The following is a 12582-nucleotide window of genomic DNA, read 5'->3' on the forward strand; positions in this document are numbered from 1 at the left end:
ATACTGGCTTAGGCTTTTTCTCTGTGCATCGCTGGCTAAGCCACACCTGAGAACGGCATCTGGAGTTGTATGGAATGTGGAGAGCCCGCAGAACATTGAAAAGCATAAAAAGAGATGAGGATGTGTTAGGTAATATTGACTTTTTTTGCTATAATGTAGATTACCAGGAGACAACTAACTGTATAAAAGTAAACATAGACTGAAATTCTACAAAACTAAACAACTTGAATTTCAAGTTTCTGTGATAAATCAGTGAGTAAAATCTTACAGGCAAGCTAAACTTCAGCCAATGCGCTAAACAGTGCATAGCTTCTGAAACACATTGCCTTAATAGACTTTTAATGAAATGTCTGTTACATTTTTCCCTAACCTTTCCCCCATTTTAAACCTAACACTTAATTTACCTATCTTGTTCATGCTCTTTGTTTGTGCAGCTAGCATGCTAGCTATTTTGCCAATGAGAAACAGTAACAGCACAGAAGTAGAATAGTTTTCTCTTCTCTCCATCACACCCACTTCAACTTTGGACGGGGCTGTTAATTAGCTTATCAGTTGCATCAGGTGTGTTGGGAGCAGAATATGTGGAGGGTGGTGGCTCAGCAGGACCAGGATTGAGAAACACTGAGTTAGCCAAGTAGCTAATCAAGCATGTGGCAAGCTGGCTAACTCACCTGCCATGAAGAGTGGGGATGATATATTAAAAGGATTATGATTGTACAACCCTAAAATGTTCAGTGCTGCAATACAAACCATGCCTCTTTAGATCTTAATACAACAGTAGCATGACTGGTTGATGACATATGTTCATTTGTAAAAACTGTACTCAATCATTCCTTCCAATTATAGTAAGAAGTTTCCAATTATATTCTCTGGATATATATGATGTGTAACTGAGCTTAACAAGCTTTACCAATCGTAGATGGGAGACCATGTATATAAAATGTGATTTTATTAGGAGATTTCTCAGATTCCATACTTAAATGAAATTACTCAAACTACTGCCTTGATAATATCAATGCACAATTAGTCAAGCACCCAGTGTTTTGCAGTGTTTTCAATGTATATATTTTAAAATTATTGTGAAAATGTTTGAGGAGTTTCCTTATGCTCTGAGGGGCAATTTCCTTGCTACATTCTTGTCAGCATTCTCACTTGGGGCTAGGGCCCGAAATTGCATAAAGCCGCCCTGTGACAACACCAGCTGTAAAAATCACTCTATAAATAAATCTGAATTGAATACTGCAAAGTCTGGTGCAATAGCTAAGTGCTAGTTAAGTTATCATGTTTAAAACTTTTAAAACTTGAATTATATTCATGGGGAGAAAATCCTGGTCGTCTCTCACGGATTAGAGCTGAGCATTCTTTGGTTAGATCAAAAAAGAACCTCCTCTGTTGCTGGACTCTTTCAAAACAGTAACATCACTTACATCTGTGTCAAAGTGTGCCTGACAAATACAAAGTGCTATATGAGGTGTAAAACATTTGAAAACATGCGTCTGAATGCTGGAGGATATGGGAACAAAAGTGGCTCTCTGTGGAAAAGCACCAACATATTGGGCCAATAAAAGAGGCTGTGCCTGCCTCCTATTTGGAATGCCAGTGATGTCTGGGCTTTTCTTTGTACAAATCTGTAGCCCTCCACTGAACCAACTGTTGCACTCCTGCTTTGCCATATGCTGTCTATAGAAGAAGTGAGGCAGAATGAAGTGGGTTTGTGTTCCTCATTGGTTATAAAAAGAGGAAATCTGTTTCAGCTCAGTTCAAACAGGCCCTAGGGAAGTCCTGTGAAAAATATTTTAACAACCCTCCTGTCTCAAGAATTACAATGCCATTGGCTACATGGATACCACCAAGGACTCATTTAGAGTAGCTGAATATCTAAACTATGAAGACAAAAGTCACTATACTAACTTTTTCTGTTACTCTTTACTTAATTTGCTACCATTTACAGGGTTTCACCATGTTATCAACTAATCCTCCTTATGTCATCTCACATGGTACACAACAGTTTCAGTGCACACTATTCATAAAGCAAACAAGTAGCCAGTAAAAACAAATGAAAGAGCATCAACCTCAAAGGCCCAACTCCAGCTGGGCCTGCAGTTCTGAATCCACGAGGAGGCTCCAGTGTTGGCCTGTCATGATCAGGCTGTGCAGTTGTATTGTGTTTGGACGTGTCACCAGAGAGGTCGCCCAGCAGACACACAGGTCAGGAGAGCTGAATATCATTCGCTCCTCCTGCTGTTCCATTCAGCTGTCAAGGGAATGAAGCGCAGTTTGTGCACAGTTGTGTATGGAAGTCTATAGCTGGTTTCTTATTGAGCTAGTACTATCCCATTAGAGATCTACTGTCATTACACTTCAAATATCCATCAGTCCACTATTTCTTTAAGAAACATAGGTTGCTGTTTCTTCTATATATTGAATCATATTAAAGAAAGAGCATCAGGAGGCAACAAGGATCCTCGAATGTTGCATGTCAAAATGAAAATAATTGTAATATTGCATCATTCACGTATGCAGCATTTTCAACAGTATTTTACTGGGATGCACAAACTTTAAGAAGCTTAAAATCTGACATTTCAATTTCACATATTTAAAGTGATATTAAATATTAAACAAATTCAGTTTCAGAATTTTTAAAATGATGTGTTATTAATACAAGACCTTCAGGTTTGATGTCAGTAAGGCCAAAGGTGGGACACATTGGCTTTTGAGGAAAAAGTAAATGCTGTCAGAATAATAAAACTCATTTGCCAAATCACACAGCTTTTCCCCACAATATGTGTGTGGAGATCAGCTGAGTTTATAAGAGAAAATGGTGGATAAGACACACAATGATAATTTAATATTTATCTTAATACATTTTGATGCAACTACTGAAATGCAATTGCTGAGTTCAAGCACTCTGGTAGCACTGATGTCTTCCCAGGAGGCCTGGGTGCTTCATGTTCAGCCTAACTTGCAAATCTAAATATCATAAGTTGAACCTGAGTTTGTATTCACAGCTCTGAATATTTAAAATCTGGAAACTAGGGCTGTAAAATACACTGGTAAAATTAAACTGGATTCAACATTCTGGGTTCATGGTTTGGTTTCTCATTATATTTTAAATACATCTGAAGAAAAAAAGACAATTACAATAGACCAGTTTTTGCTGCGGTCTTCTTCAGGACCAAAAAACATTTTTTTGTTTGTCTATGTTTATGAGAGTCTTTATTGTTCCAAATTCAGGGAACGTGTGTTTGGCAGTTCTCTACTGGACATAAAAAGTGGGGAATATTGCCACCTGAATTGCTGACTAGGAAGCTAAGGCAACTTAAGGGCTTGACTTGCTAGCCCCAGCAGACCCCAATGAAACCACTGGCTTGCAAGTGCAGTGGGGTACAGGTTAGGCTACAGGATAACTCAAGCAAGCAATAATTCTAACTATTGGAATGGGGTGGCTAGTGTTTGTTCACTGCATAATAAACTGGATTATATCAGATTTTGTGAGTATCTCAGCAAAGTTTGAATGATTGCTATGTCTATGTTTTTTTATATACTTAACTGAATGAAAACATCACAAATATCAACACTGACCTGGATGGGCCTCACTAAAGTGTAAGCTCCAGTGTGGCAAGCTTGAGTAATTTCTTTGCAATTTGCATAATGTTTATCAAAAGCAAAATTCATGCCAGCTCATGCTAGCCCAGTCTGCCAAGACAATAGGTTGAGGTAATGTTAAACTAACTATTCTGTGTAACACCACACAGTGCCTACTCCTTACAAAGAACTGGTGAAAAGCATGTTGACCACATCACTTTACAAAAGCCAAAGCTCATCAATCCTCACTAGGGGATGGCATGCTTGACCCTCCAAGGAAAAGCACAAAAATGTAGTCACCACTGAAGTGTTCCCTTGTGGATGCTGGCCATTTGGAACATTATGAGCTCATGTTGCACAGATGCCCACTCTAGTCATCAGTGAAGAAACAAATAAATAATTATGTGTCGAGAAGATCAAAGACATCTATGCAAACAGACCCTTCACAAGCATCATCAGGGCACACTCTTTGGATCTTCAGATGGGAGAGAAGCCCAGGTTGCCTTGCATTATGGTTTTGTTGCAGTTTGCCTGATAAAAAAAACAAAACACAAAATCAGAGCTCTTGTTAAGAAAACAAGGAATGCATATTGCAGGGTTGATTATTTTGCTAGTTTTTGTGACTAGAATTTCTGGAGCTTCAGTCTCAGCTATATGTACGGGTATCATTTTATATCAATCTTAAAACATAATGCTCACATCTGGTAGGTCTAGATAGTTTTAGTACAAATTAATACGAAAGGAGGCTTGCAAATATGTTGCCAGAAAAGAAAAACAGCCACAGAAGCCACATTATAAATAGTATGTGTTTTTGTTATGTTGTATTGATTATCCTAGATCAGTTTCTAGGCTAATGGTTCAGACTGGTTGAGCACCATTTTAAGAAACATGCTAAGGAAATGAATACACAGCTAATGTGGTTTACATGTATGTAAATATGTGGCCTGGACGTTTAAGTCAAAGGAAGTATGTAGCTATTGTTTCATCTGTCGTAAACATGCTTAGTAGTCTTTAGAGAGAGATTTTGTAGTGTAAAGCCTAACAGAACCACATAGCTTCAGCTAACTGTCTTTGATTGAACTTTGAAAAATGGGAGCACTGAACATGGATGCTGGGCTTTCGATCAGCTTTCGATTTATCTTTTCGATCAGCCACCAACGCAGCTTTACTCTCCTCATACTCTTAGTGCTAGCTAGCATGAGCATCAGTCAGCTTATATAACAAACTCTGTTCTTTTGTTACATTAGCTAGCACAGGGGGCAGAGGTGTGGGCAGAGGAAAGGCCATCCCAACCGCCCAGGGAATGAGGCCAACAGTGCTCTGTAGGACTCACAGCCTTAGATGGCAGGGGCATCACAAGGCATTGAAACAGACATCCTCTGGTGATAGGTTAATGCTTAGACCAATTTTTTTTTGCACGCTGGTGCAGCAGGTAGTGTCACAGTCACACCGCTCCAGGGACCTGGAAGTTGTGAGTTCAAGACCCGCTCCGAGTGACTGTCTGTGAGGAGTTTGGTGTGTTCTCCCCGTGTTTGCGTGGGTTTCCTCTGGGTGCTCCTGTTTCCTCCCATGGTCCAAAAGCACACGTTGGCGTGTGGATTGGCGACCAAATCAAAGTGTCCATAAGTGAGTGTGTGTTGCCCTGTGAAGGACGGGCGCCACCTCTAGGGTTTGTTTCTGCCTTGCGCCCAATGATTCCAGGTAGGCTGCGGACCACCCGCGACCCTGAACTGGATAAGCGGTTACAGGTAATGAATGAATGAATGATTGTAGTTGCTCTTTAAATAGTAGGGGAACACCCTCTTATGACAAACCTTGAAGGTGGGAGGAATTTTGAAAAACTGTTTTAGCTGTTTATTTGGTGCAAGCGGATTTAATGTTTTGTTTGTTTACTTGTGAGTGAATGCAAAAATAAGATGGATAGCCTATATTACTGCTGATGTATTACAGAAATGAATTGCTCAAATGATAAGGAAATATATGAAAAGTATGTAAAGTAGCTACTTAACTATCTAGACAACTCACATCAGTCTTGCTGCTTTTCTTTTTAGTGGTTTTATCATTTTGTTGTCAGCCAAAGCAAATGTTTCATAAACACAAGCTTGGTTGTATTTATTAGCCTTTGGATCAGTGGCTAGGCTTGCAGCCACATGAATATTCATCTATGTGATGCATTTTTGATATTAGACAGGAAGTATATAGTGAAAGAAAATAGGGAAGACAAGTAATGTCATACATTCTGTCAAACTGATGAGGCTCAGGGATATAATGCTATTCCTCAGACTACTGCTTAAACACAAAAAGTCTATAAAGCACCGTTTTCAATAGATTATATGTCTATCATTATTTAGACATTCACAGTAGTCTCAGGGATGTTTTGGCTGCAGTAGGCTATTAGAAAAGCATAATATATATATCTTCAAGCACTTGTGAAAATAATAAGAAAAAGACTGCAGGGAAATCATTACTATATTAAGTAATGAAGGCCAAGTAATCTAATCTGTAACATCTTTGTTATCCTTCAGAATGCAGTAGCGCTGCGATTAAGATACAGTATTAATAGATTCACATATGTAGAACAGCAGAATGTTAAATTTAATAGTAGTGATTCATGTTCTCTCTGCATCATTAAAGAGAATAAGAAGTAAATATTAATTATTCAGTGTAGTAAAGTGCAATTTAGTCATGAAACTCTAAAGAAGAAAGTGACTGTTTTAAAGGTCCTTTTGTTTACATCATCAACTTCAACACCAGTATCTTCAGATTACTGATTGCTGCTGTTTAAGATTTTAACAAACCATTGTTTCTTTCAGATTTATAGAGAATCAAACGACAAGGTCAACACTTTGTTGTTGTAAAGCCGTTTCATAGGATTTATAGTTTATGGCACTTTTAATAGTCACTGGCACAAACACGTCTTCAAGTTTGTGGAGCATGAGAACTCAGCTCAGTTGTTTCAGGGCCACAGCTTCCCCGGATATAAATGTGCTCAAACAACTGACTTCACTAATTAGGTTCCTGCCTTTATTACTGAGGTGAGTTTCGAAGTAAAATGAGGTAATGCTGAAAAAAAGTCCAGCAGAAACTGTAACATCTGTTGAGTATAAAAAGATGTAAAACACAACACTCTCTGATGGTTGCCATTTTCTTAAGTCTCCCCACAACAGCTGCTGCAGTCGGATAACTCAGAAGGCCTACAACAAAAGCACATAACCTTAATGCAAAAGACAGGTCTAATGCAATTAAACTGTCATATCACAACACAAAAGACAGTAGAGCACAGAAAGCACTGAAACAAGAGATCAGTCATACCACTCTGGAGAGTCTTCAGTCAATTATAAATAGCCTTATTACGGCTGACAACCCAAATTGTTTATCCTTGTCTCTCTGCACACAGCAATTACAGAGAATATCATCAGATGAGCTTGTTTGTATTTATGACATGCCAATCACATGGCAATGTTAGTTTGACTAACTGTACGTCAACATCTCCGTGGGAGAACTGTCAGAAGTGTCAGTTTGATGGGCGAGGCTGGTGCAGCGAGCATGCGCCCGGCTCACTGATAAATGCCTACTCTGTGCACTATCAGCCAGCACACAACTCCAGCCTGGAGGATGTTGACTCGCTAATGGAACGTCAGGTGGAAAAACACATTCACTCTCAATTAGCGCCAAAAGCTGTCAGAGAATATGGCTGGGACAAATGCCCAAAGACACACAAAATGAATGCTGCTGAAACTTTGTCCAGTTCGGAATATTCAGCTTCAGTAGTCTCACCACCACTCGGTTAGCACAAACCTCTCTGAAGCTACCATGAGTTCTATATTTTTTTTTATATAAATATCATGGGCAGCCTGTCTATTAAAGCAGTGCTTGATGAAAGTAAAACTAAACAAATTATTTATACACATTTATAATACCTCTTTTGGTTTTCCTCTTTTTTTGACCGGCATAAACAGCTTCCTTATCACTTCTCATATTTAGTCCTGGTTAAAGTGCATGATAACCTGACTTAACACATCAGCCATCAAGGATGTGTGTGCTTATGAAGTATGAAGCTATATATGAGAGGTGAAAGTGCTCCCTTCCTCCAAGTTCTTGATTCTGAGGTAAAGATTAAGCTACGCTATCAGAGGGAAGACTGTTTGCCCATACTTTGATTTTAAATAACATGTGCTGTTGATTTAACAAATTCATGCAATCAAGGAGAATCTGAACAAAACGTTGTTCTTCATATTCACTCACACCTACTACTTAATAGAAAAAAAATATTTTATATTTCTTATTTGATTGATATTATTATTTCTTTGTGTTTACTGTGATTATATATATATATTTAAGACTTTTGCACAGTACTGTATATACAGAGTGGGTCATTTATATGGATACACCTTAATAAAATGGGAATGATTGGTGATATTAACTTCCTGTTTGTGGCATATTAGTATATGGGAGGGGGAAAACGTTTCAAGATGGGTGGTGACCATGGCAGCCATTTTGAAGTTGGCCATTTTGGATCCAACTTTTGTTTTTTCAATGGGAAGAGGGTCATGTGACACATCAAACTTATTGGGAATTTCACAAGAAAAACAATGGTGTGCTTGGTTTTAACATAACTTTAACGTAATCGGAGAACAATCAGGTCAAAAAAAATATTGAAAATGTTTTGTACAGGACAGTACATTCAGATCAATAGCAGATCTTTTCAGTGAGAATTACAGCCAACAAAGTGTTCAGTTCCAGGAGTGCAGTAAATTCTGCTCAACAGTTTTAAAAGTGAACAAGTAAAACCGAGCTCTGGTCAGGTTAAATCCTGATAGAGTGCACGGCCGTAGTAACATTCTCTCAGCAGAGGTAAATGTCGTAAAGGCAGGAGAGCAGTAGTGAGGCAGGATGGGACCTCACAGCACTAAGGCAGCCATAAATAATGGATATACTGACTCTCTGCCCTCAAGGGCAACAGGAAACAAAAGGCCTAATCAATCATTCCGACAGATTTCAAAAGATGGCCCAGGCTGCCATAACCAACCAAAACAATAAAAACTACTGATTAACACCACAGTACAGTGTCTGCTTCTAATCAGCATAAAACAGAGCTCTATTTCCAGAACACTTTGGATAGACAAAGTAATACCATTAATCTGTCACACAGTGTATTAAGTTCTTGTCTTAATAGTAATAATATATATACACACACACCCATGCAAAAATGCAATACAGTGATAAAACACAATATTATAAGGTCTTATAGGTAATATTACTATTACTAAATGTCCTGATATGCACACATAGAAAACATTTCCTTTTAGCAAAAGAGCCAGAGAGAATTCTCCGGGGTCAATAAAACAGTTGGGTGAATGATAAACTGGAGAAGTCGGAGATAAGAGAAGAGTGAGCTGCTATGCCCAGCATTCAGTCTTGTTCTCATCAGCTGCAGTCTGTTCTGTCCTCTGATGGAAAGCAGACCCAGAAGGTCACGATCTGTTTTATAAAACCTTATGAAAGTAATGATGTTTTTTTTATTGACATGACCATGACAGTAATATTTACAGATGGCATGCTGTGAATGAAATCTTAGATCACGCGACTTTAAAGCTAAGGAATCGCAATGAAATTCAATAAGGAGCTGCTGAAAATATGGGCACGCCAAAACAAAATAAAAAAAAGTGATGTTAAGAGTGACAGCACCATAAAAGCTACACATCAGTAAAAGCAAGACTGAAAAGACGTACAGGCCATGTATAAAAGTACAGAGATGGGAATTAAACTCTAATCCAGAGCAGATTTCACCTGAATCAGACTGCAATCCAACTTCCACTAGACAAGGAGAGTAAAAACATAAAAACTAGAAAATAAAAACCAAAATAAGAGTGAACCCACACATGATATCAGTAGAGACCCCTATTTTGTTTTTCAAAATTTGTTCTGACAAAGTGGCCATTATGTTACTTATTTTTAAAAGATATTTCTGAGGTGATTTTATGGAAGACAGTAAAAAAAACCAAGTAGTCCCAAAAGATATGTTGAAAACAATTCTCTTAATACACATGCAGTCCTAGTAAGCTACCTTCATAACCATTATCCTACAAATAATGCTTAAAATATACATTTTTAAAAACAAAGAAATAAAATCAAGCTCCACTTTGGCCCAACAACAAATACATGTTTCTCTCCATCCTTCCTCTGTAAGTAAAAACATGATGTTGTGTGTCGTAAAGAATGCCTAGCTGTCAGTATCACTGAATGTGTTTGGAAGCATATGGGCAATAATAAGAAATAATTAAACTTTAAAAGGTTTAGAAGTTTGGATAATATGATATTGTTGAGGTAAAAATTGTACTTAATGGCTAAATTGACAAGAAATCAAATAAATGAATGGTCCCTGTTTTCTGCACATTACTGTATTTTGGCACTTTCATATATTTTTATGTGACATTAAAAATAAAGGGGCCAAAAAGACTTTGGATTGATGCAAAGAACCTCTGAAGAGATCTTCCTTTAAGAAAACAATTCTGTATTTGACAAGCATGACTGTGGAGAACCTTTCTAAAGTCTAAAGAGCCAATAAACTAACTAATAAACTAATAAAACCCAATATACAGATATAAGGGTGAAATGTAAAATATGTAGACTGGAGTAAGACACAGATTTATTATGTCATTACTCATGTCAACTAACTATGGTCAAAAAGCGTTGCAGGCCAATCCACACACAGCTGGGCAAGCACACTTCTGCTGTGCTACTTCACACACATCTAGTGTGTGTACACCAAAGATTAAAAAAAAAAAGAAAGAAACTTGTGGTATGCATGTCAAATCCATCAAATCACTCAGAAATTCCAACAGACTACATCTCATCAGATGGGATTAGCACAATCATGAGAACAACAGTCAGTCTGTCCATGCGTGTAAAAAAAAAAAAAAAGAATAAAAGCCACATATTGAAACCTGATCCAGTGTGTGAGTTGTCATGACTAAATAATTAATGAGATTAATTTTGAATATTAATGAACATAACACGTTATTAACATATTTCAGAAGGCATTTTAAAAGGTATTTTTGTGCAGATAGGCTTTATAATCCCTTTTTACACAGATTATCTTCCCTGCCTTAGATTGAGCGATAACACATTTGCAATAAAACAGCTTTCTTCTTGCCAAATGTCTTATTTGCACACTCAGAACAGACCTGAAGTGGAGCAAATCTTTTGTTCTTTCTTTCTTGTTTGTTTATGCAAGCGAGGCAGCATGTAAAATCTAATTTCTTGTTGTCTTTCCTTTTGTCAACAAGAAATCAGGTTATACGTAAAGAAATGTTAAATTAGCATGCTCAGCATCCTTTGTGACAGAATTAACTGTCTGCAAAATAAATGCAATCGCTGTACTCTGTGTGTGTGTGAGAGAGTGTGTGCACGCACTAGTGAGAGAGAGAGAGAGAGAGAGAGAGAGAGAGAGAGAATCTGAGGGGGAGAGAGAAAAAGAAAAAGATGACATGCTCAAGAGACGTTGAGAGAAAAAAATTTCTCCATTTAAGCTTCGAGCCAGAGGCCCTCCATCATACAGAGCAGCAGACGGCAGTAGATTTAGAGTGTCTTTGGCAGTTTGAAGACAGATCACAGTATTTACTTAGTAAACTCCTCATAAACACTACCTGCCTGACACCTGCCCCAGAAACAACCTGATCACATAAAGCTGACAGAGCAGACAAACACTGCGACAAGCAGCAGGGCTAAAGCTACAGCACCTTTGGCAATCCCAGTGCCACCATCAAAACTGACTGCAGTCTGCTAGAAATGTGAAGGAAGTGCTACTCTGGTCCAGGAATGTGCACACACTTAGAGAGAGATGTGGGGCAAAGGAGAGGGGGAAAGAAAGGGACTTATTTTGAAAGAGCAAGCCAAATCCTGATCACCAAGTCAATGCCATATATGTATACAGATATGTATAGCAGCACCAGTGTCACTGAATGATAATGATTTTAAATAGTTTCAACAGTAATGAATGAGTATCAGTTCCAGAGAAAATGGTACATTGTGTAAATTGCAGTAAAAATAAGACTCATTGAATTGTTTATTCTCTTTAAACTTGTAAATTTAAACTTAAAAATATACATTTTTGCCTTAAACACACTTAATATAAGCTGGGACAGAGGCATGTTTAACCTTGTGTTACATTGCCTTTTCTTTTATTTACACTATTTAAAGGTTTTGAAACTGAGGATACTAAATGTTTTACAAGTGGATATTTTTTTCATTATTGCATGACCCAGGATTTCAGTTGTTCAACATTGTCTCATGATATGCAAAATATTTTCAATAATAGACAGATGTGGACTGCAGGGAGGCCAGTCCAGTACAAACACACACACACACACACGCACACACACACACAGTTGTAGTAATGTACATAATGAGGCCTGGCCTTGTCTTGCTGAAATAACCATATACTTCCCAGGAAAAGGCATTGATACATTCAAACCTCTAACATCAAAATATATGCCTTTGCATCAGATGCATGGCTTAACACATAAGATAAACATTTGTATATAGCATAGTATATTCATACTATGCAGTCTGTGTACAGTTTGATCAGTTCTAAGATACATAAGTGAACATTGATTTGCCATAAAGAATAGGAGTGTAAAAACAAACGAACCAAATAATAATAATAATAATAATAATAATAATAATAATAATAATATGCAATAACAGCTAATAAACGTAATGTTGGCAATAGCATTTAGTATATACAAATGTATGCATCTATGCACATGGTGTGCATATAGTGTACAGATACGGTGCTTTCATTTGATTGGATTGCAAGCTGCTGTGCATGAAATTCATTATTCTTTGTGTAATAATCTTAAAGCCTTGATGTGTGTGTGAGGCATTAACAGTCCTCACAGTCCACACCGTTCAGGCTGATTTCTTGAAACTGTGGCAGACTGTGTTAAGCAATACTGTTTTTCTAAAATACTCTCAAGCCTACGTGGCTGTATT

General features: G+C 37.7%; 1 protein-coding gene across 1 annotated transcript in view; it reads right to left on the reverse strand.

Annotated features, from left to right (window-relative positions):
- Positions 1-2949: 2949 nt before the first annotated feature.
- The window catches only part of rpgrip1l (RPGRIP1 like), a 34003-nt gene continuing 24370 nt past the window's right edge, over positions 2950-12582 (reverse strand). The window contains exon 27 of the mRNA XM_066669018.1: positions 2950-4116. The gene's annotated coding sequence lies outside the window, so the exon portion shown is untranslated. The remainder of the gene's footprint in view (positions 4117-12582) is intronic.

The sequence above is a fragment of the Hoplias malabaricus genome, chromosome 4 (genome assembly GCF_029633855.1).
Source record: "Hoplias malabaricus isolate fHopMal1 chromosome 4, fHopMal1.hap1, whole genome shotgun sequence".
NCBI lineage: Eukaryota > Metazoa > Chordata > Actinopteri > Characiformes > Erythrinidae > Hoplias > Hoplias malabaricus.